General features: G+C 59.1%; 1 protein-coding gene across 2 annotated transcripts in view; it reads right to left on the reverse strand.

Moving 5' to 3' along the window:
- Nucleotides 1-23,538, reverse strand: part of GTF2IRD1 (GTF2I repeat domain containing 1) — an 87,425-nt gene extending 63,887 nt beyond the window's left edge. The window contains exon 1 of one of the 2 annotated variants that reach the window (XM_075564848.1): nucleotides 23,201-23,538. The gene's annotated coding sequence lies outside the window, so the exon portion shown is untranslated. The remainder of the gene's footprint in view (nucleotides 1-23,200) is intronic. The other variant, XM_075564847.1, reaches the window with a different exon arrangement.
- Nucleotides 23,539-24,507: the final 969 nt, after the last annotated feature.

The raw sequence follows: 24,507 nt of genomic DNA on the forward strand, positions 1-24,507 counted from the left end.
TGTGACCCCTAAGTTAGGTGACGTTACATGACAGCGACAGGCTTGGTGCACTCTTGATACTCCCCCCCCCTTCAGTGAAATGGTTATTTTGGAAATGTTTTTAAAAGCATGAGGAATTGGGTCACCCAGTTAGGCGACAGAAAGCAGTCCAGTGGCCCTTTCCCGTCCTTCCTGCTTCAAGGCACAGCGTGCCCGTCCTGCCCCATCCTGCAGACAGTTAGGAGCGAACTCAGAAATACAGACCTCTCAGCCCCTAGCCATGGCCAGACTCCATCCGCCCCTCACCCAAGAACATCGGGTCCTGTGTGAGAGCCCAGGTCCTCCCACGGCAGGGCTACCGGGCCGCGGGATCCCAGAATGCACCCCTTCTCCCCTCCAGTGCAGTAGACCCCCCTGAGAAGACGCTCTGAAGTACAAAGCTCTATACACAAAGAGACCTCCCAAGGAGCGGCTGGTGGGTTTGAACTTCGGACCTTGCTGTTAGCAGTTCAGTGCATAGCCCAATACGTCACTGGAGCTCCTGGAACATGCCCTACATCCACACATACATCAAACACGCGAAGCGGGCCGCCTCAGTGCCCAAAGGGAGCTGAAGTCAGCCAGTGTTGTGGAGAGGGGGCCCAGGAGCCTGGGCAGCTGGCTGGGATGGGATGGGATAGGAAGGTCCAACCGCTCACCCCCTTTCTTCCCTCTTCTTCGTAAATTAAGGAAGAGAAGGAGGCGTTCCTTTGACAACTTACAAAGAAACAAGGATCTCATTCTTGGAAAACAAAACAAAAACCAACCAACAGCTCCTTGGGTGGGTTCACCCCCAGGACAGCAATGTAGGAGCCCCTCCTTGCCCCGCCCTGCAAGCCCAGGAGTCCAGCTGCTTCCGGGGAGGACAGGGAGGAGCTGGGGGCAGGGGCAGTTGTGTGGCATCAACTCTCATGCAGGGAAGGCGCTCAAGGCTCTCCGATTAGCCACCCCCCATATACACCACCACCACCCCAAAGACAAGTGAGGGCCACGACCAGCTCTGGGCACTGACCACAAGGATCAGGACTCTCAGGGTCCTGTTAGTGGGGGGAGGGGGAGCGAAGTGCCCCAGGCCCACACCACCAGGGTGGGCAGACAGCTCTGTGGGGTCGGTTTCCCATTATTTAAAGCCCGGCTCCCTGCGGGTGGCTGGGCAGGCCGGAGAGGCCGCCGCCTGCGCCTGCGTGACCAGGATGAGAAATCGCAGTCCCCACGCCAGCCCGAGTGCCTATGGCAACTGGCGTGGTGGCCTTGGAGACTAATCTCCAGACAGCAGGCAGTGGCAGGGGCCCTCTGACATGGTGGGCGGGGCTGCTGCTCTCTAGAGAGGCCAAAGGAGAGCCCTGGGGGCCAGAAGGAAGGGTGAAGGGGGCACCCAGCCAAGCTCCCCTGCATAGCCTCTGCCCAGGCTACCCCCGAACACCCCAGCTGGGCCTGAGCAGCAGGGCCCCGCCCAGTGCTGGGACTGGAGAGCCGGTGCTCTGCCCAGGAGGAATTCCCAGGCTAGCTGGGGACAGGGCATTGACACTGAAACAGAGAGGAGATTAAGGCCCAGTGTGACGTGTCTCCCAGGAGGCTGTGCCGAGACACAGGTGTTCCCAGGCAGACAGCAGCATGCTGGTCACTTTGGGCCAATTCACTTTGCACGTTGTGGACATTCCGCGCTGGCGAGCCGGCCCTGACCCGTAGCGACCCTGCGTGAGACAGAAAGAAACCCGGGTGGGCCCCGTGCCAGCCTTGTGACTGTTCCTCCGCCTGAGCGGAGCAGCACGGCACCTCTGCAGCCGCTGTGTGGATGCATCTCCTGCAGGGCCTTCCTCTTTCCTGCTGCCCTTCTCCAGGGATGGGCCTCTCCTGCCAACGCGTCCAAAGCATGTGTGGCTCAGGCTCACCATCTGTACTTCTAAGGGCCATTCCGGCCGCACTTCTTCCGGAGCACGTGCTTGTTCTCTTGCCAGTCCGGGGTACTGCTGGCAAGCTCGTCTGTTCCCCGTTGGGCATCTTTATTTAGTGGCCAACTTCCACACGCATAGGCAGTGATGGGAGGTTTGGGTTGGGTGCCGCTGAGACCTCGACGTCACGGTAAATTAGACCCCCATTGAACACATACACAAGTGTCCCGTAGGATGCAAAGGGAACAGGTGGAGGTGGACAGGGAAGGCTTCTTGGAAGGGAACCAGAGTTTCACAGGGAAGGAGGTGTCTGCCAGGTGAGGAGAAGGGCAGGCCACCCACAGGAGCCCAGGGCACTGCCCTGCTTTGCCCCCTCCCACAAAGTCCACCTCCACTCAAGATAAACAGTGAGCAAGTATTTAGACTAAGTTGCCCAGGACATGGCACCACAAGGCCGGGACATCCCCAGGTCCCAGCCAGACGGCCTGAGCAGCGCAGAGGCGTCAGGGCATGACACAGCTGGAGAGGGTGGGGTGGCGGGCACAGCAGCTCTGGGTGGTCGGAGTCCAGTTCAGAAGAGACCACCACAGGCTGAGGGATCTCAGGAAGGAGTCCAAGGTCATAGAGGACTGCCAAAGTTCACCAAGGACCTTGGGAATTCTCCAAGGAGCTCAGGAGGGCCTGAAGGCTCAGGAAGAATGTCAGAGGCACACAGGGGATCTTGGGGGTTCGTAAGGGAGCTCACGTGCTCATGAAGGACCACAAGGAGGACTTCAGGAGTTCATGACAACCTTGGATATTCATGGAGGACCACGGAGGGCCATGGGTGTTCACAGACATGGAGTCCCACGGGTGTTCACGGAGGACCACGGGAGTTCATGGAGTACCACAGGTGTTCATGGAGGACCTCACATGTTCATGAAAAACCTCAGAAGCTCATGACGGACCCAAGTTCACCTTCCAACCGACAGGAATCCCTGAGGTGTGGGGAATAGGCGCACGCCAGAGTCCGTCTGGGAGGCTGCTGGCTGGCTGGCTGTGGTCAAACGTAAAGTACAAGAATGGAGCCCTAAAGACCCTCAGTCACAAGCGTCTACACCGGTCCGGGCGAGAAGTGACCAGGCTTGCACGGGGCAGGAGCAGCAGGATAGAGGGGCGGGTGGGCTGAACCGCCCCAGAAAGCCGCTTTGTGACTGAGTGGCTTGACAGGATCTGGAGGGAAGTGTCAAGGGTGACCAGCAGGGTTGTGACTCAGATGACTAAGTGGGTGACATGGTGTCCAGTGGTGACCAGTGAGGGACAGAAGTGGAGATGGCTGAGGCAGAGTCTGGGGTGCCTGAAGGCCACCTGAAGGGTGATGCTTGAGAGGCAGTGGGTGACAAGTGGGTTGGGGTTTGGTAAATGCTCTGGGCTGGTGGGACACAACCCGAGAGATGGGGGGGGGGGGGGACAACACAGAGGAGCTCAAGTGGAAGACCTGAGACACCACAAGGACACAGAGGCTGAGCATGTGGGGGGCACATGACAGAGGAGGGGTGAGGAAGAGCCAGAGAGTAGAGGAGCCAAAGGAGGTACAGCTGTGGGGGCCCAGAGGGGGGAAGACAGAGATCAGCAGGGAACCACCAGGGCATCGGGGATGGCAGGAGGGCTGGGTGGCACACTGGGTGAGCGGGGCAGGAGGTTAAGCAGTCGATGGGGGGAAAGAGAGGGTCTGGGTGGCAAAGGAAGCAGGAGAGGGGGTGGGCTCTGAAAGGGCTTGGATTTGGGGAATGAGGAAAACCAACAGAAACGGTTGAAGGAAGCCACCATCCCTGGGCTGTGGGTTGGGACACCAAGGTCCCGTTAGAAACGGAGCCCAAAGCTCCCAAGTCAGACCAGGTCAAACCCAGCGGGACCCTGACCCTGTTCTATCTGCCCTCTCCTCCCGGGCCCACACATTGAGCCCCTGCCCCCAGGTGGGACAGGAAGACGAGAAGGGACCCCACCCAAGGCTGGTTTCGGGGTCACTGAATCTAAAGGAAGGTGTGCACATGAGAGGCCACATGGAAAGGGCAGGAGTTCTGTTCGCTGCCTGGCACACAGCTGTTGGCCGCACGTTGACGGAACCAGGTACTGCACATCCTAGGCCGTGTTCACAATCAAGTCCACTGTCCCGGCCACTGGGGGCTCTGCGCTTCCCACCTGGGGTCACCATGAGTCTCAATCGGCTCCATGGCGGTGAGTATGCTGTGGAGTGTTCCAACCTCAGGGTCTCCGCTTGGCCGGATGCTCACTCAGTGGGGTTTTCGGAAGGACGGCGACACGCCGGAGCCACGCCACGGCCACGCCACGGTGTTTTAATCACCTCATATGCGTGCGAAAGACACCGAATATGGAGGACTGAAGAAGAATCGGTATGCTTGAATTGGGGTGCTGGCAAGGGATATGCCAAGTACCGTGAACCACCCAAAGGACAGATGTCTCCGTCCTGGGAGAAGTACGGCCCGGGTGTCTCTGGGAGGCCACGGTGGAGAGCCTTGGTCTCACGTATTCTGCACGTGGTGCCAGGGGAGGCCAGTCCCTGGAGAAGAACGTCCTGTCTGGTAAAGTGGCGGGGCAGCGACCAGGAGAAAGGCCCTGGGTAAGATGGGTGGACGTGGCAGCTGCCACATGGGCTCCGGCAGAGGGACAGCCGTGAGGCTGGGCAGGAGTGGGTGGTGGTATGGAACCCACCCGGATGGCACCCAACAATCACAACTGCTTCCGGAAGCAGTTCTCCAAACCGTCCTTCCTAGTCTGCCTGCGGCTGGGTGCGGCGGAGACAAGGTTGCCACGGGTGGCCCTGCTGATGTTTGAAAAACCGATGATGCCACTTCCAGCAACAGGTCAGCCACCACAGTGCGACACACGGACGGAGTGGCCGTGGCACACGGTCCCAAAGACTCAACTCACTGCCCTCGAGGCCAGGCCCACTCATAGTGACCCTAATGGAGACAGGGGAGAACTGCCCCCGTGTGTCTCCCAGATTGGAACTCTTTGCAGAGAACAGAAAGACTCCCGCGGAATGGCTGGTGGCTTCGAACTACGGACCTTGTGATTAGTAGCCCGATGCATACCCCACTCCGACACCAGGGCCCCTAGTAGACAGCCAGCATTCCATGCATACTTGGTGGGCAAGGAAGGAACAGCGTACAGGAAATCTGACAGTGGGGGAGATGCCAAGCCCAGCCCAGCCATGCTCTGCCATCCTGGGCATCTGAAGCCCTCCCACTGGCACCTCTGACCCTGCTGGGCACACCCTGGCCAGCCTGATTCTCTGATCCACCTCCCTCAACACACACACACACACACACACACACACACGATGGAAAATACCTGGGCTGTGGAGTCCAGTGAAACACAAAACCAGGACAGATAAACCCCTCAGGACCAATAATGATCAATAGGGGGAAGATGGGAGGGGAAAGGGGGGAACCAATCACAATGATCAACACATACCACCACCACCACCACCCCCGGTGGGAGGGACGACGAACAACAGAAAAGTGGGTGAAGGGAGACAGCAGATGTAAGATATGAAAGTAATAATCATTTATCATTTATCAAGGGTTCATGAGGCAGGGGGAAATGAGGAGCTGATACCAAGGACTCAAGTAGAAAGAAAATGTTTTGAAAATGATGATGCAACATAGGTACAAATGTGCTTGTCACGATGGATGGATTAGAAGAGCTGTCAGAGCCCCCAATAAAATGATTTTAAAAAAACAAACACATAAAACCAAACGCACTGCCATCGAGCTCATGCCGACTCGGAACGACACTATAGGACAGGGTAGAACTGACCCTGAATTTCCCAGATGGTCAGTCTTCACAGGCGTAGAAAGCCCTGTCTTTCTCTCTTGGGGCGGGGGGATTCGAACCACTGACCTTGCTGTTAGCAGCCCAAGGACAACCAACCACTGGTCCTCCGGGCTTTCTGACTCAAGGTCAGTAGGAGAGTCTATCCAAGGGCTTGGCTGCTCCTGCCTCAATGCCACATGTGCAGAATGGTGGCCGTCTCTGCCCCTGGAGGCCAGCGAGGCCCCAGGAAGGCGGGAAGGCGTCTGGCTCGGGGTCTGGCGGGTCACAAGCCCTGCTTAGGCAACAACAGTATCTGGGAGGCGTGCCTGGTGCCTTGAGCTCACGCCGGCCTGCCTCCTGACAGGCGGGGGGCCGTGGCATTTCTGTGCCCACAGGTGTGGCAGGGCCTGGAGGGTTGGGGGCACCGGCCCCCTCCCGATGGGCTGGGGGCACCGCCATCAGCACTCTTTATCTGCTCGGCATCAGGGTGTGTGGAAAGCTCCGGCTGGGTGGGGTTGGAACCAGCCCTGGGCCCTGGGGCACCGCGGCGCGGTTTGGCGGCTCCCAGGTGGCTGGGGCTGGGGGCCCCCTGTGCCAGACGTAAACAGACGGGGCTTAGGAGGAACTGCCGTAGGAGTCGCGTCAGGTCTTTGCTTGTCGGAGAGAGGCTGCCAGAGAAGACCTCTTAAGGTTGACCTCATCTCGGGTGCTGGCCCCTGGGCCCCCTTCCCAAGCCGGCCTCCACCTCCCTCCTCCCCTGCACCCTCTACCTTGGAGCTGGTCCTGGGTGGGCTGGGCTCAGGAAGCCTGGTTCCCTAGAGGGTACCCCTCCCTTGGTTTGTCTCCCTATCTGAAAACTAAACTGAGGTCCCTCCAAGGGCCTTCACACCCCTAGCCCCACATGGACAGGCCACCATGGCCCCTCCCCTGGGGTCCAGCAACTCCCCACCCGCAGCCCTGCACTCTAGAACCTTCTTCACAGTCACCCTCACAGGGAAGCTGTCCCACCCTGCCCTCTTGCTATTATAAAGCCATTCTCAAAAGAATCGCTCTCCTGTCCAGGGGTGGGGGTGGGGGTGGGGATGAGGGGTGTCATTAACTCCATGCCCTGGCCTCCAGGACCCGTCTTCATGTACTGCCCTCTCCAGGGGCTCCAGGTCCCAGTCCTGGGCCTGCCTCCCACCTGCCGACCTCCGGGGACGCCAACAAAGTGCACGGGGTCCCCACCCCTGTGGGAAGTTGAACTCAGAACCGGGTGAAGGCAACACAGTCAGAGCCCCCGAGCCTGGCGCAGGAGGAGAAGCTGGGGACACAGAGCATCTGCCCCTACCAGCTCTAAGGCGAGAGGGGGCCCTGAGGCAAAGGTTTGGATGCAGGGCACTTCAGTGGGGGCAGTGCTGGCATCTGGGAGACCCCGGGGGTTCTGCACCGGCATGGACACCCCTCAGGTACACGGGCCTGCCAAGCGCTGGACTGAGCTGTGAGTGAGCAACATGCACCAGACACGGTCACACCCATTTCACAGACAGGAAGGCAAAGCTTAGAGAAAAGCTGCTGACCACCATGTGGGAGGTTTGAGCCCACTCCAGAGCATCAAGCAAGTAAGGCCTGGCAACCAACTCCCAAAAAAATCACAGCCATGGAAAGCCCTCGGGAGAGCAGGTCTACTCCAACACCAGCAGGCCGCCAGGAGGCGGGGAGCCAGGCTGGGAGGTGAGGGGACTGCGATGTCTAAGGGGAGGCCCTTGGACGTGATTTAAGGTTTATGAATCATGTCGAGGTCGTTGTTTCAGGGATGTGTGCAACCTCTACGACTCCAGAGCGTCAAGATTTCCCAAGGACACGAAATCATGTTTAACATTTCCCCCCTTTTGACCAGGCTTTGTCTATGGAATCTTCCATCAAAGCATTCCGTAGTGGGGGCAGGGCACCACCCAGATTTTCTGATCTCAAGGCAAAGGGGCTGCTGTTCGCAGAGGCAATTAATCACTTGTTCACATCCTCCCATGCCTGCCTGACCTTCTTCCTCTTGCTCCGGATGAACACAGTCCAATCAGTGGCAAGCTTTCACAACCCTAAGCACAATGCAAGGAACTTGTTAGAGGCAGTTGAGAAACACACTATAGACACTATTAAGGGCAGGGGTGTCCCATGAGTCCATGACCCTACACCTCCCAACGAGAGCCAAATCCCACGAGGTGCTTGGCTATTTTATGACAACCTCGTTAGGACTGTGGCTGGCTTTCCAGTCCCGGAATCAACCCTCCAAGCAGAGGCACGCTCTCCATTCTACAGATGCAGAAATGAATGCTCAGGAGGGGAACTCACCTGCCCAAGGTCACACAGCTGGAAGAGTCACATGTTAAAAGCCAAGTCTGCCGGTATCCAGAGCTCGCACATGCGTGCACACGCACACACATACGTCCTCTGAGCAGCGCCCCAGGCATGGCCTCTGCCTGACCACACGGCCCTGTCCTGCTGAACACGCCAGCGATTGCAGGCTCAGTGTGGGTTCCAGACGGGGCTTCCAGTGGGGCTGCTTGCGAGGGGGGCTGCCTCAGTGGGCGGGGGTCTGTGTCACAGCAGAGCCAATCCCAGACACCCTCATGTTGCTCTGTAATCTGTGTCAGTATCTCTCCAAGTCCATGATCGTGGTCCCCAAGTGTCATCTGGATACCAGTGGGGGTTCCTTCTGGTTTCAGGGCCCATGATGCCCACAGGAAGCCCCCGGAGATCACACGACCCTACCTCCTCCCTCTGCACTGCACAACCCAGGTGGATTCCACCCGGCATCCTAAAAACTCAGGCTAAATCTACCTCTGTGGAGGGTGAGCTTCCCAAAGGAAACCACCTGCCCACCCTGATACCCCACCTGCCCAATTCGGTCTCCTGGTGGGAGACCTGGTGGCAGAGCAGGGCGGCATCGGGCCATGATCCGCAAGGCCCGCAGTTCAAAACCAGCAAGTGCTTGGTGGAAGAACGACGGGGCTTTCTACGCCCATATGCAGTTCCAGCATCAGAAACCTCCGGGCGCTTCTACCCCGTTCTACAGGGCGCTATGAGCCGCCGCATCGGCTCGCTGGCAGCGAGAGGGAAGAGCCAGCGCTTCGGTGGCGGCGAGTGGTGGGAGACTGAGGGCTAGATCAGGTGATCCCGTGGGGCCCCTCTCATCCCCTTTCTTCCCTACCTGCCAGGCCTTTCCCCAAGTGGCCCACCAGCAGTTCTGCAAGAGGAGCCCCGTCCGCAGACACCGGAAGTGCTGCCTATGGACCACGAGGCTCTGCTGACCAGGGGCTGCAGACCACGGTTCCAGTTCTGGGTTCATAGAACTCTGGAACCTTGACCACCTGTCTCCCCAGCCCTGCTCTCTGGTTCCTCAACTGAGGAGGGGAGGGGGATGGACCACAAAATGAAGGCCTGGCCTGGCCTCAAAGCTGAGGGTACACCCCACCCATGAGCCTGGGGCAAGGGGGACAGGGAGGTTCTGGCCCAGCCCTTAGCAAAGGGCCCTTTCACCCAAACCCACTGCGTCCGACTCACAGAGGCTACAGGCCAGAGTGGGACTGCTCCACGCACCACTCCGCTTGACAGGTGCACACCAGACCCAGGGCCAGAGACTATGTCCGCTAGACCCTTCCAGCGAGGGGTGGAGGCGAACCTGTCAATCGACACCACCTCCTCAATGTCGGAAGCCTTTTTGTCTAAGAGCAAGACGTACGGGGACGATATCTGTCTGCCACTTTGCCTTCTCCCTCCCTGGGGCTTCACTGGGGCTGGGCTGCCTCCAAGGGCGGTGGCTGCACTTGCTGCATGGCCTGTGGTCTCCCTGCAGGTCACACCGTCCGCCTGCAGCTCATTGAGCCTGAAGAGGCCGCGGCAGGCGCTGGACCCGAGGGCTCGAGTCGGACTGAACTGGGGCATCTTCTTGAAGTAAAGGCACGTCTGGGGACAAAGCTCCGTCTTGTACAGCGCTGAGTGTCACTGGTTTATTTCTCTAGACAACCCAGCCTCACACACAAACCCAAACCAGACTGACCGCCAGCAAGGCCATTCTGGTTCCCGGAGGCCCTCGAGGACAGAGGAGACCTGGCCCCATGGGTTTCCAAGGCTCTGACTCTTTACGGAGCAGAAAGCCCTCCTCTTTCTCCCATGGCGAGGTCGGTAGGTTTGAACTGCTGATCTCGGGGTGGCAGTATGATGCGGAAGGCAGCACACCACACCACCACGGCCCCAGCTTCACCTCTCTCCCACGGGGGCAGCTGGGGGGCTCAATCCACCAATGCCTTTTGGGGACTAACCAGCGCTGAACCCAGTGTGACACCATGGTTCTCTCCAAAGCATGGTCTAACCCACTGCCACTCTGTTGGTTCCAACACACTGTGACCCTACAGGTCACTACGAATGCCACAGTATCTACATACCTAGGATCACGTCTCAGGGAGGACCTGAAAGACTTGTATACGGAAAACTATCAAAACAGCAAAACAGTAAGTATGCAAATACATGAAAGACCTAAAAGATGGGGGGGGAAACAACCCTCCCAGAAAAACAAAGAAAATCCAGGGAAATTCCCAAGAACTGTTTGAAGTCCCCAGGGGCGTCGGGCACACCAGCGTTTAAAACAAAGTAAAAGCAAAACCGCCTGGATTTGGAACCAGTCATTGCGATGAACGTCATGGAGAATCAAGTATCCTGACGGCCGTCACTGGTCCCCTTGCGGTGGCAGACATTGAGTTCCCGTGTATGTCTCTCAGGTCAGCTATTGCAGATGCTATCACCGCAAGGTCAGCAGTTCAAAACCACCAGCCGCGCCCCAGGACAAAGGCTTTAGACAGACGAGCTCAGAAACCCACAGGGGCAGCTCAACCCTGTCCTGCAGGGTCACCAGGAGTCAGCATCGACTCGGTGGCAGCGAGCGTTAGTTCTCACTACGGTACATTCCCCGTAGGACTGGGATTTCATGACCAGTTGCTAGACAGGGAGGCGGCAGTTCAAATCCACCAGCTGCTCTGAGGGAGAAAGACGTGGCAGTCCCCTTCCGTAAAGAGGTCCAGCCTTGGACACCCGCACGGCAGTGCGGCTCCCCCAGATCCAGTTGCTCTAGGTCAGAATGGACTGGAAGGCACTGGCTATCGGGAGTCCAGGGAGACATAAATGGTGGATGCCCTTGACTAATTTGGGATGCCCCTAGGGAGGACGGTCTGGCAGCCTACTGCGGACACCCCTGTGGAGCCCAGTCCTGCACGTGGGTCACCCCGGAGTTGCCGTCCGTGGCAACAGTGGGTTGATTCCACGTACATACAGTACGGTTTGTTCTTCTTGATTTCTAGTCCTCTGAGCCCTGACACATGCAGCCACGAAAGACACCCCCCCAATCAAAACACGGAAGAGTCCCCCACAGGTCTCTCTGCTCACTCCACCCACCACCTCCACCTCTGTCCCTTCCTGTGCACTTCCCCATTTTATACGCTGCCTTTTCAGTTGGTTTCTTGTGCTGTTTGTATCTGCAGTTGGTCCCTTGATTACGGCTACAGTGATTCCGGATGATTCCGCGGTACGGCTGTACGGCAGTTTCATTTCTCCTTCTGCCCTTGTTGGGTAGTTGGGTCATTTGCGTTTGGGGCAATGATCAATAAAGCCACTATAGGCATCTCTCTTCCGGTTTCTAGGTGAGCCTGGCTTCACTTCTTCATAGTTTAAAAAAAATACCTCCGATCAGGTCTGAGGGGTCATACGGTAGGTAAGTGTATGCTTAACTTTATAAATATGCCAAAAATCCAGTGACAGAAAAGTAGATTAGAGGTTGCCAGGCAATGGAGGGTCGAGAGAGGTGGGGAAGTGGCTGATATTAGGACAGAGGGACCTTTCTTTGTGGGGTCCTGGGATTGGGCTGCACAACCTTCCAAGTGCAGGGGACCCCAGGTTACAGACGATGCCAGACCCCAGGTTACAAACCATGTCCGATCTTGAGCCTCTAAGTTGAACTTGTAGCTAAGTCAGAACGGCTGCCTGCTGTTCTTGCTTGGTCTGAAAGGAGGGCCCATAAAGAGAGCCTGGGTGGTGTAGTGAGCTGAACACTGAACTGTTAGCCACAAGGTCAGTGGTTCAAACCCACCAGCTTCTCCTGAGGGGGGGGGGAGGCAGGGCTGTCTATTCCCATAACGTTCTGTAGCCTCAGAAACCCACAGGGGCAGTTCTGCCCTGCTTAACAGGCTCACAATGAGTCAGAACTGATTCCGTGGCAGTGTGTTAGGTTTTGAGCCCTGCTGGTGCTAGTGTGTTAGGCAGTGGGCAACGACTGAAATTTGGCAGTTCAAGCCTGCCGACTGCTCTGTGGTAGAAAGCTGAGGCTGCCTGCTCCTGTGAAGATTTGCGGTCTCAGCAAGGCTGCAGAGGGAGGCTATGAGTCAGCTCGAGCCAATGGCTGTGGGTTTAGGGCTTGGGTTTCAGTGCACGTAAAAGCCGGCAGCCTTGTCGGTGACAGCAAGGCTGCAGGTGCAGCAGGTGAAGGTGGTAGAGAGAGAGGACTGGTTCAAAAGGCCCTGTTGGCATAGAGGGTTATGTGTTGCGCTGGTAACCACAAGGTCAGGAGTTTGAACCCACCAGCTGCTCCTTGGAAGAAATAGGAGGCTCTCTGTCCCCATAAAGAATCACAGCCTGAGAAACCCACAGGGGCAGCTCCACTCTGCCCACAGGGTTTCTATGAGTCAGAATTGACTCGATGGTAGGGAATTTGATTTGGTTTTGGGGGGAGTTTGCTCAACTGTCTCAAAATGAGGACACATCTATCTCACATGAAAGAAAAAGTAGTTTTAAAAAAAAAGAAAAAGTAGTTGTCAGTAAGTCTAGTGACTCCCTGATACAAAAACCCCAGAATCAAATCCTTTAAAACGGTGGCCTTGATGTGATGCGAATTATATGCCAATGAACTAAATAATTTAAAATAAAACAGCCTTTGGACATCCCAGCCCACTCTGGGCTGGGGGAGAGGGTCCAGGCTCCGAGGCAAGCTGAGTGGGTGCTGGGCTGCAGACCTCATGGTCTCTGGGTAGAATGGGCACAGACTGCACTGGGTAACACTGCTGCTGAAAAGTGACCTCGTTAAGTTCAAGGGCAAGGAGGTCACTTTGAGGATTAAGGTGCTCCCGACCCAAGCCAGGGTGTTTCCAATCGCCTCCTATGCACGGGAAAGCTGGACACTGGACACGGAAGACCCAAGAGGGTCGATGCGTTTCCACGATGGGGCTGCTGGAGAAGACGGAGTACCACGGACTGCAGAGAGGACTAACCAATCTGTCTTGGAAGAAGGGTAGCCAGATGGTCCTTCAGCGGCCGAGACGGTGAGCGTGCGTCCCACCTGCTCTGGACGTATGGGCAGGAGAGACCAGCCCCTGGAGGACACCGTGCTTGGTCACGCAGAGGGGCTTTGAAAAAGCAGCCCCTCGACAAGGTGGACTGACACAGTGGCTCCAAGAATGGGCTCACACGTCACCACTCACGATGGGACGGGACGGGACGAGGCCGGGCTTCATTCTGCTGTACGCTGGGCCGTGCGCTGGGAGTCGGAACAGACTAGCCAGCACCGAAGAGCCACAGCGAAAGCCAGCCTGAAACACGCTGTGATCACTTTGATACTGAGCGGAGACGACCTCGTGTGTCAGAGTCAAACTGAGCCGGCGGGTTCTCCTGGCTGCAACCGCTCGTGAAGGAAGCAGGCGCTCAGGCCTTTCATCCGCGGCACCACAGGGCCCACCTGTCCCCGGGCAGGCCAGCGCACACAGCTGGTGCCGCCCACGCAGCCGCACCCACGGGGAATGGCTGCAATTAAAAAGATGGGCGATGACCAGCGGCGGGGGAGCCTGCCGAGAAGTCGAAACCCTCGTAAGACCGGCGGTGGGGCTGTCACATGGCCCAGCCACGTTGGAAAATGGTGCGGGGATGCCTCAGAGAGTCCGCAGACGCCGCTTGTTCCCAGAAGGCGGAAACCGTATGTTCGCCCAACGTGTGCACACACGGTCCCAGCAGAATGGACAGCCGCGGGTATGCCCGTGCACCGACGGACGGTGGAGACGCCGTGGTGATCCACACACGGGAGCATTCTTCAGCCCCGAAGCTAAAAGCAGAGAGGCACTGCGGCACCCAGTGAACCGGGAAACCCACCTGGGGGGGGAGGTCACAGGAGGTCCTGGCTCTGTGTGCCTACAGAGAGGAACGGCTCCTTATGTGCAAACCCACCTGGGACTCTAGGGCTGAGGGGGAGGGGAGGTCCTTTTGCTGAGAACGTTCTCGAATGACGATGGTGGGCATGGATGGGTATCAGAAACGGCACTGCATGGGGCCCAGGCAAGACACATCTCTTTGAAAAATAAACTTAAAAACAAACTAACTAAAGATGCTACAGAGAAAGAGGGTCCCCTAAAGTCATCCGTCCCCACAGCAGCCAGGCAGTGCCTGCCTGGCCCCCCTTTAAGAACGAGTCCAGCTGGCCCTGGGGGTTAAGTGCAGCAGTTCAAACCCGCCAGCCTCTCCGAGAAGGATGAGGCTGTCTGCTCCCGTCAAGGCCGACAGTCCTACCCTGTCCATCCGGCAGGGTCGCTCTGAGCCGGAATCAGCCGATGGCTCTGGGTTTGGGGGCCCTCAGCGTCTCCTTTAGTTGCAGTGAGCTGCCACCACAGGGTTCCTCTCTCACGCGACACACGCCTAGTGTCGGGGTGCTGCCTGGCCCTGTGACAGGCCTCCCCAAGATCAGCTCTCCGCCAGGCTGCTCATTGGCTGAGTCTCAGGGACAGCCAGCCAGCCAGGCCTTTCTTCCTAGTCCCTCTTTATCCTGAAGCTCCACTGCAACCTGTTGAGCGTCGCAGCAACATGCAATGTGGGGTGGGGGTGGGGGGGAATCGAACCTGGGTCTCTCACACAGGTGAGCGTGCAAGCAGGGAGCTACCACAGTGTTACCAATAGCTAAGGAATGGGACCTCTTGCCCGGACTCAAGGAGGCACCTGCCCCAGGTGGGGGCTGGTATCCATCTCTGCATGGAGCCTCCACATGTGTGTGCTTACACTTGTGCACGCCCATGGGCGTAAAGGCCAGTGTCCAAACCGCCCGGGATCAACTGGACGGGCCTCGCACTCGTCCTATCTGCTCGCACACCAGCTGCGTGTTGTGAGGGAGACGCTCCGCAAAGGGGGCCATACCTGACACAGGGAGATGGCGCTGACAGAGTGGAGGGCAGTCTGCCGCCCTCACCACCTGCACGGCCACTGCTGCCATCCCCCTCCGGGCACCTCCGGCCCAGAGAGTCACAGCCAGTATCAGATAGCGGCACAGCCTTCCCAGGGCCCCTGCCTTCAGTCTCCTCCTTTGTACCTACACCCCCACCTAGCTTGTTTCCAATTCACTGAACCAGTCGGTACCGGGCACCTCCTCTGCGCCGGGCACCTTGCTCACCCATGCCATCGAGTCGATTCTGGCTCACGACCAACTGGAAAGCATGGCAGAGCTGCTCCTGTGGGCTTCCAAGGCTGCGCCTCTTCACAGTAGAAAGCCTCGTTTCTTTCCTGCGGAGCAGCTGGGGGTTCTGAACTGCTGACCTTGCAGTTAGCAACCCAATGCTTAACCAGGGGGAACCAGCCAGTTCTGGACCAGCCAGACACTGGGGTCTGCCCCTCTCCCCCACTCTAAGGGCAGAAGAGAGCTCAGCTCCTCTCATAGGGCTCCTGGCATCCAGGGCAGACGCCAGGTCATCACAAGACAAATGGAGGAGCCACTTTTAACTGGGATGGCACCCGTCTTCCCCGCTCGAATGCGCCCGGTCCTCCCCAGAACCCTGTAGGGCTGTCAATCCAGGAGAGGATTCCAGGAGAGGATCAGAGAGGTGAAATCACTTATCTGAGGCCACACAGTAGGAGCTGTGGAGCTGGGATTCAAACCCTTGTTTGTCTGGACTCAGGGCCCTGAGGGTGACATTGAACCTTGCTGCCCCCAGGAGGGGCACTAGCCTGCACCCTTACAACATTCTCCCCAGGAGTGTGAGGAGAAGTAGAGGAGAGGCTGACCGAGAGCACTGGACCAGAATCAGAGAGATGTGGTTTGGCCCACCCACCCAGAAGCCTGAAGCTTACTCCAAAAGCCAGGGTGCACACGGGGCTCAGGGGCAACCTCGTCCTTCCCAGGGCCCTGCCTCCCTAACCTGGGCCTCTCGGCTGAAAGCCGCCACACCTGAAAAACCGGCTCCTTGATAAACACCTGAGACACCAAACCTAGTTACAAGACCCCCCTGGAGTCCACCAGGACCACCCTGCAGCTGCAGCTGCAGCTGGGTGGGTGGGCGGGCAAGCTGGGGTCCTGCCTAGCCAGGAACACTCATGGGCCCTTGGACACAGGGCAGGCCTGCCAGGGCCTTCCCAGCCTTCCCAAGGAGCACCCAGCCCAGGGGCACCAGGGCTGCAGTCTCTGGGGGCTTTAGGAGAGACAGTGGGCAACTTGTGAGCTGATGGCAAAATGGGATCCCTGGCCAAGCTCCCTAAAAGTCGATTCACTTGACACTCACAGACCCGGAGATCTCTTTTCTCTGAGGCTCCCACAAGCCCTGGGAATCCAGGGGGCTCTGAGTACCCATGCCACTCAGGTCCCATCTTCTACAAACCAGGTCACTTCACAAGGCCCTTGCTCAGCTGTGATGACCAACAAGCATCTCCAGTGGGGGGAGAGGGAGTGAGGCGGGACACACGTTCCTGAGAAGGGCTGCCTGACGACGCAGGATCTCAAACGTCTCATCCACGGACTGGCCCGCTGCTCAGAGCTACTGAGAGACCTGTCAGGTAACTAATCAAAGGCAGGTGCAAGCCCACTTGGGGGTGCCTCAGAAGAAAGGCCTGGCGATCCACCTCTGAGCACCAGCCTCTGAAAATCCCGCAGAGCACAGTTCTCTTCCGATACACACGGGGCCACAAGGAGTCAGAACCGGCTCGAAAGCACTGATGGGTTTTTTATCCCTCTGATCAAATGGGGACACAGGCAGGGGGAGCCCTACTTGGCCCACGTCACCCCGGTATTCTGTAGACATCACCGCTTTGCAGGACTCCCGCCAAGGAAGCCAGATGTTCCCTTCTCCCACCCATGGATGTCCAACACAAAACAGAGAGCGGGGAGGCCGCTGACGCCAGGTCACCCAGCCCCGTGCTGCCTGCTCCTCAGTGCCTGCCTGCCTGCCCTGCTTTCCCCAGAGGACACCTGCACCCATATTCAGGGAGAGTCCCCAGTGATGTACACCATTAGCAGGCTCGGCTGCTAACTGAAAAACCAAGAGAGGTGCCTTAGAAGAAAGGGCTGGCAAACAGCAGCCCCTGAAAACCCTGGGGAGCAGAGTTCAGCTTGGAAGCCCATGGGGTCCCCATGAGCCAGAGTAGATTTCCCGCCAAATAGAAAACCAGGAACTTCTACCACCACAGCTGGCTAGACAGCCGCAGGATGGAGAACCATGACCACCACCGGGGACCCCAGATCCTAAGGGTACACAAGACATGGGCAAGGTCCCTTGGGGCACAAGCATGGCCTGCCCCGCCCTGACTGACCTCTAGCTGTCCAAGCGCCCACCTGGGCTCGGGAGAGGCCACACCAAGGGCACTGGCTCGAGGGTGTAATTTCATCACTGGGCTCACTGTACTCAAGTCACCAGAACCTGAAGATGAAATTCCAGCTCTGAGGACAGAGGGGTGCAGCTCGCCGGGCTCCTGGGCAGCATTAACCGGGGTGTTGGGAGGGGAGGTGGCGGGTGGCGGGTGGCAGGGCCCCTCCTCCTCCCTGCCCCTCAGCAGTACCTTTGTGAAAACCAAAATCACGTACCCTGTGCCACTGGGTCCCCCAAGGTAGCGCATGCAATGACTGTGCTCGCTGCTAAATCGAAAGGTCAAAAGTTCGGGTCCACCCAGAGGTGCTGCGGAGTGAAGACCTGGTAATCACCCCCCTCCCAAATCAGCTCCTGCAAACCCTTGGGACCACCTATGGGGGTGGGGGTGGGGGAGCTGGCACAGTGGAGTCCCAGACCCCAGGAAAAGGCAGAGCAGGACATCACAGGATGGAATATAAGTCGGAAATAGTGATATTCTCACCCCACGGAGAGATGCTTCCGAGAGTCAGGCTCAAAGCTCCCCTTTACGGTGACGCTCTGGCTACAGGGGCAGCAAGCCATGCAGCAGCATGGCAGGGGCAGTAGAGGGGCTGAGGGAACTTCTGGGGGCGACAGGGCTGAGGGCCACAGCTGAGTCTACATTTGTCAAGATGTACCTACAGCCTGAGTGATGATGTGTCAGGTATATTCAATGCCCCCCCCCAGAATACAGATGGGTGCTCCTGGATCACTGGACCAGAACCTCACTTGGACACCCCCCCGTAGACCGCATGCCTCAGCTTGGGAGGGACAGAGAGGCAGTGGTCCTGTCAGTGGTTAGTATTGTACCGGAAGCCCCACTGGGCCCCCAAACCAGGCCACTTGACGGTCTGCCCTCCCTCCCTGACCCCACCTCCCTGCCAAGCTCCTGCAAACTGCCCAGGACCCCAAGTCCTTAGTTAGGACCTCACTCCAGTATCCCCCATCCTCACACGGGCAGAACACCCTCTCCATGCCACAGAGGAGCTCAAGGATGCCTGGGGGTGGGGGTGGGGGGTGGGGACACTGGCAGATACAGGCAGGCCCCTCATCCCATCATGCGCCTCCTAATCCTCCCCCATCCTGCTTCGGCTGGGAAGCCAGATTCTATGCCAGCCCGTACGGGGGGGGGGGGGGGGGCGCAAGGTCAACTTCAACAGCCCCACATTGTGCTCACCTTCCAGCTACCCCGCCCACCCACCCACTCACCCCACCCCCACCTCCTTGCAGGCCCAGCTCAGGCGGCCAAGGCCCCTCCCCAAGTCTGGAAGGCGGCAGGGGTGGGGGCAGTTCTCATAGAGTAGGTTCCCAGTGCTCAGAACTGGCTTTTCAAATCTGGACTAAAAATCTTAATTTGGTGCCTGATAGAGCGTTTCCAACAACTTCCTCCCACCCCCTCCCTTTCCCAGCAACCCCACCCCCAGCGTATCTTCAGAAGTTATAAGGGTCACACAGGCACATCAGACTGTAGCCAAGGGCAACCCAGACTGGGGACCCAGGAGCCCCAGAGATCACCCCACCCGGGCCTAGGAGAGTCCTGACTCTGAGACCAGGTGGGCAAGCCTGCAAGAAGGGGAGACCCTCACACCAGCTCTGCCCGGTTCAAACCCACCCCAGCCAACCAGCCAGCTCAGGCTCGGCCTGACTCCATGCCCAGCAGTCTCCCACTTGGGGCTACCAGTTACACAGGACCCCCCACACATACACACTAAGGCTGAGCCTCAGAGAGAAATGACAAGCCCGTTTTTTAGCGTGTCCCCAATATCGCAAAGGAGTCCTAGTGGCGTTGTCCGTTACGGGCCGGGCTACTAACTGCAAGGTCACAAGTTCAAACCCACCAGCTTCTCCGCGGAAGAAAGACGAGGCTTTCTGCTCCCATAAAGATTTAACCTTCAGAACTGACTGCCCTCCAGTAGTCGATGCCGACTCAGGGCGACCCTAGGGGAGGGTAGGATTGCCATGGTGGGTTTCCGAGACCGTAGCTCTTTACAGAAGTAGAAAGCCTCATCTTTGCCCTCGGAGCAGTTGTTGGGTTTCAACCGCTGACCTGGTGATTAGCAGTCCTGCCTGTAACCTCCACACCCCCAGAGCCTGAGAGTCGGGGTCTTGCTGGCAGTGAGCTCGAGGTTAACTATCGCCTGCTTCCTTGCTTCTTGGAAACCCGACTTTAAGCGGGCCGCCTGATTTTACTGGCTAGCTCTGGCAGCTCTAAGCAGGTGGCCCTGAAAGAGGGAGACAGGTGGGCACACAAATAGCCCAGGGCTGGCCCAGCCCCTCTCAGGCTCAAGAGGAGGGGGTTGGAACCTTGAATTCGGCCCCTGCCTGGGACACCGCCCCACCATGGGAACAAGTATGGCCACTCCCAGTTTATCCAAGGCCTCCAGCTCATCCAGCCCCTGCCCTCCCCAGCACTGACCTAGGACCCTGCCCTCAGGGCCCTCTGAGAAAGACAGGGGAGTATCCACTCCGGGGAGCATTCCAATTATAATCGGTCCTGCCAGAAATCCAGGGAAATGAGGAATTCCAGGGAGACACTGCCAAGACTGGGTCCCAGGTTCTCACTGCCTCCTGGACCCGAGGATGACAGTGTCCCTCAGCCCAGAGGGAGGGGCCACGGGGGGGGGGGGGAACACAGCAGGGATGCAGTTAGAGACTTCAACTGGGGGGGGGGAAGCAGTGCTAAAGCAGGGCTTAGCACCCTTCATCCCAGCACAGCCCAGGGACCCTCTACCATAACCCCTGCAGCCTCCAGCTACCTGGGCTGAGACCCTCCAAAAACAGCCAAGGAGAAAGAGGTCTCCAGCAGGCATGCTGTTTCTCCCAATGGCTGACAGGGTTCCCCTCCTGGAGATCCCTGCAGGACACTCCATTGTCCCCTGTGACCAACCACCTGACATGTCCCACTGTCTGCCAGCCTTCTGTCCCACAAGAAAGAACCCTCCCCACCGTGCCGCCCATGCTCAAGAATTCCTTCCGGGTGTCTGGAAGTATCCCTTGACTCACAAGCCAATACCCTCCAGGAAGCTCTGGTAGACCTAGACAGAGTAAGGGGGTGGGAGAGGGGGCTGAGCCCTGGGTCCTGGTCTGCTCCTCCGTGGCTGTGACTGTTAAGGGCCCCGGGGTTCATGCCAACCCCGCCCCACCCCTGGGCCCTGCAGACTCCCTCAGCCCGATGGAGGGTAGGCACTTTCCCAGCATGTCCCAAAGCCCCTGGCTGTACCCCTGACTTCCAAGCATCAAGGAGAGATGCTAGGAAGGAGCCAGGTGTCAGGGACCCAAGAGGCGGATGATGATTGGGGAGGAGAGTCCTTGGCTTGGGGGCAGGGGGAGCGGGGCTTGGAGGAAGGAACAGGTTAGGTCAATAGGGAGACAGGGCAGGAGGGGTGGGGGTGGGGGCTTCAGGACAATGGGGGGGGGCCTGGCCCAGCAGCAAGAATGAACGATGACAGCAGGCTACTGGGTAATCAGGGTTGGGGAGCAGGGTAGAGTCATTCATTCCTTTGTAGAGCCACTCAACAAGTGCTAGAGGGCCAGGCCCTCAGGAAGCACACCTCCAGCCCACCCCACACAATACCTGTCCGAGATCCATGCTGGGACAGAGGAGGGCCAGGACACCATGGACATAAAAAGGTGACATGACACTCTGGGCAGCCATGGCAACAGAAAAGCTCCCAGCCCCAGGACGCCGACAACACAAGCTGGGTCCAGAGGCTCACCTCACTGGCCCAGGGGCAGGATAGGAAGGATCTTCCATGCAAGGGGAATTGCATGGGCCCTGCAGGGGCAAGCAGGGGATTGCAAGACTGCAGGGCTGAGTGAGTGAGTGAAATGAACCAGGACCAGGAAAGAGGCTGTGGACTGTGGGCTGAAGGTCACAGTTAAGGGCATGGCTGCCTGGAGTTGTCACCCACCAGGTCACGCCCACCACCACTACCACCTAAAGCTCAGTGGGGGTCTCCAACACCTGAGCTGGAACCCAGCCATGGCCACCTCAGTCAAGGAGACCAGGAGCCGGCCGACTGCAAGGAGAGCCATCTCCAGACCCCTGTGATCCCGCCTGCCTTCCGGGTGATGGTCCAAAAGCCGAGTACAAGAACCGGTGGTGGGGACGCAGATTCACAGGGCTCTCGGGAGCCTGTCTTAAGGGAGCAGATGACAATTATTAGTGATGCGCACACTGCAAAGCAACGCTGCTCCTTCCAGCCTTCAGAGAGCTGGCCTCTTAAGTAGGTTAGCAAGCCCCCCTGCAACACTGCCTTCACGACCTGTTTCGTTTTTTGGGTTTTTTGCCAACTGCAGCCCCAAGTTCTCCCACATTTTGAATGAGCCAGAGACCACTGGAGGTTTCGGGGTCTTATTGGACCCTCTGAGTCCCAACAGTGACTTCCTAAAGTCACCCTCCCTGCAAGACCACTGGGTGTGGTCCTAGGCTTCTGCCCCATCCCACAAGCAGGACAGGGGTTTCTGGGACACTGAGCCACCTGCTTGCTCCAAAGAGGTCAGTGTCCACCTCCCCCTTCTGGGTCCCACACAGGGTGGTCATTCTCGCTGTCCCTAGGGACAGTCCCTCCCCATTGCCTCCTCCTGCTCCAATTAAACCAGCCAGGCTGGTGGTGTTCCTTCCCTCCGGGACTGACATTGCTAAAATAAATGGGGCGCCGCCCAGGCTTGGGGCAACCTCAGATTGGGGAAGGGGGGTAGGGACCGTGGCCAGAGAGGACCAGGGCAGCTTCTAGCTCCCCTCCCCTTGGCTCTGATCAGAAGGCACCACAAATGCCCTCCAGAAGCGGTCCAGGCCTGCCCCACCCCACACCTCCACCCTCCCGGCCTGGGGCGGTGCCTCGGCAGCCTGCACCCATAGGGGCCGGGTGGCACTCCATCCCAGAGGATCATGGCCCCCCACCTCCCGGGCCCAGCAGGGAGACCCCTACTTGCTGAACTCCTCTCCTTGGCTGGGAAGGTAGGCACAGGCATTGCCCCACTCCGGGCGTGGGGACTAAGAGTCCACTGTGCCAGCTCCCTCCAGCACCCACTCTGAGCTCAGAGCTCTCTCTACTGCCCGGTCCGGTCCGGTCCTGCACTCTGGCCCGGGCAAAGCAGTCTCTCTCGGTGGCCACAGACTGGGGCTGGAGTGTCCAGGCCAGGCCACAACGCAGCGTTCCCTGGGACCCAAGCAGGCAGAAGGTGGGGGACACCAAGCACCCTTTGGTCCCTTCTCCACCTCCCTGCCCCTGGGCAAGAACTCACAGACCACCCACAGACCGGGCACCCCCCAACTTGCTCCACTGCCACCCCACCCCGAGTTTAGTTGGCCCCTCCCAGTGGACCCCAACAGGCACCCCTGCGGGGCAGTCTTCACTGGGTTGGATTCGAGCCCAGGCGTGGGGGGGCGGGGGACCCTCGGCCCCGAGACCGCCGGGACGGAGGCAGGCGGAGGTGAGTGGGGGGCGGGGGCCGCGGCCTTCCCAGCCCCCTCGGCTCTCACATAGGGCCCGCCGCCGCCGCCGCCGCCGCCGCGGGCAGCCCGACTGACCTCATTCGGCAACTGCGGCAGCCTTGCGGGCGCCCGCCCGCCCGCCCGGGGCGCCCCCACCTCGGGGCGGGCCGGGTGACAGCTCCCGGCTCCCACCCCTCCGGCAGGTGGGGGCGGCCGGGCCTCCCCTCCCCCTCCCCGAATTATAATCCCAGTCACGTGCCTCCCCAGGCGCCCACAAACCGGCCCCGGATTCTGGAACACCTGGAGGGGGAGGGGCGGGGGGGGCCCGGGGCGGGGAGGGGCCGCGGAGCGGGGTCTCGGCGCCCGCTCCCCGCAAAAGTTTCTCCTACCTCGGAGGATCCCCAAGCGCTCCTGCCAGCGGCGCACGGCCCGGCCGGCGGCCAGGACTCAGCCTCCCGCCGCTGCCGCCTTAATTAATCCGGGAGACTGGGGAAGGAGGGCCGCGGAGGCGCGGGCGGGCCGCGGGGGGGTCTCGGCCGCGGGGCTGCGGGCCCCCACCCACCCCCGGCGCGGCTGCGGCGGAGGGCGGGGCGCGGCGCGGGGCGCGAGCGAGAGCGGGAGCCGGGGAGGCTCTTTGTTCTGTAATCCCAGTAAGATTGCCAGCCATTCGCCCCGGCCCTAATCCCAGCCCCGCGCAACACCACCCTCCATTGGCTGCCATTTACATACGGGATTAGCCGCCCGGCCCGCCCCGCGCCCCGCGCCCCGCGCCCGGGTCTGGGCACCGCAGGGGGAGCGCCCCTGGCTGCCCGGCGACGCCCCTCCTCCACCCCCTGCGCCGGCCTGGGGAGGGATTATAAACCCGGGGCACGCCCTGGACCCTGGGGCGCAGAGGCCAGTCCGGTTGGGTCAAGGTCACCGAGCGGCAGGGCGGGCGTGGGGGATTTCCCCCCCCAAGGGGAGCGATTAGGATTCCCCCCCAGGACGGCGGCCGGAGTGCCCGAACCATGGGGGATAGGGGGTGATATCTCAACTGGCATTCTGCCTTCTGTGGGGGGCAGAGGTGGGGGGGCACGTTCCAAGCTTGCGCCCAATGGAAGGGAAGGAAGGCCACAGTCTCACAAAGTCCAGTGGGACTCCAGACCCCATCTGGTAGGCCAGCCCCCCTTATGCTCCCTTGGCCCCTCTTGGCCCCCCAGTCCAGGGGTCCTCTGCAGGATCAGGGAGCCGCACCTGCCCTTCCCAGGTGTCTCAATCCAAATCAGAGAAGCTGGTCATTCACTCAGGCTCCTGTGCTGGGCTTTGCCAAACTGGACACTTTGGGAAGGCACAGCCCTAAGGATTGGTGAGGGGGCAGTGGTGGGGGGGACACTCTCAGGGAGATCCCCCTCAGAGCTGGGCAAAGAACTAGGCTACTGAATCCGGGACCTACCAAGGCCCACCCCTAGCTTCTCTGCACAGCTGGGCTCATGTGGTCCTGGCAAGCATTCATGTTGGCTGACCATAATGTGCTAATCCAGGTTGACTAGAGAAACAAGTCCAGGGACACTCCTGTGTGTAAGAGAGAGCTTTCTATCAAAGAGCAATTGTATATTGAGAAAACAGCCCAGCCCAGTCCAGATCAAGTCCATAAATCTGATATTAGCCCGTAAGTCTGATACCAGTCCATAAGTGCCTCTTTAGACTCATGCAGCAC

This window comes from Tenrec ecaudatus, chromosome 12, assembly GCF_050624435.1.
Source record: "Tenrec ecaudatus isolate mTenEca1 chromosome 12, mTenEca1.hap1, whole genome shotgun sequence".
Lineage (NCBI taxonomy): Eukaryota > Metazoa > Chordata > Mammalia > Afrosoricida > Tenrecidae > Tenrec > Tenrec ecaudatus.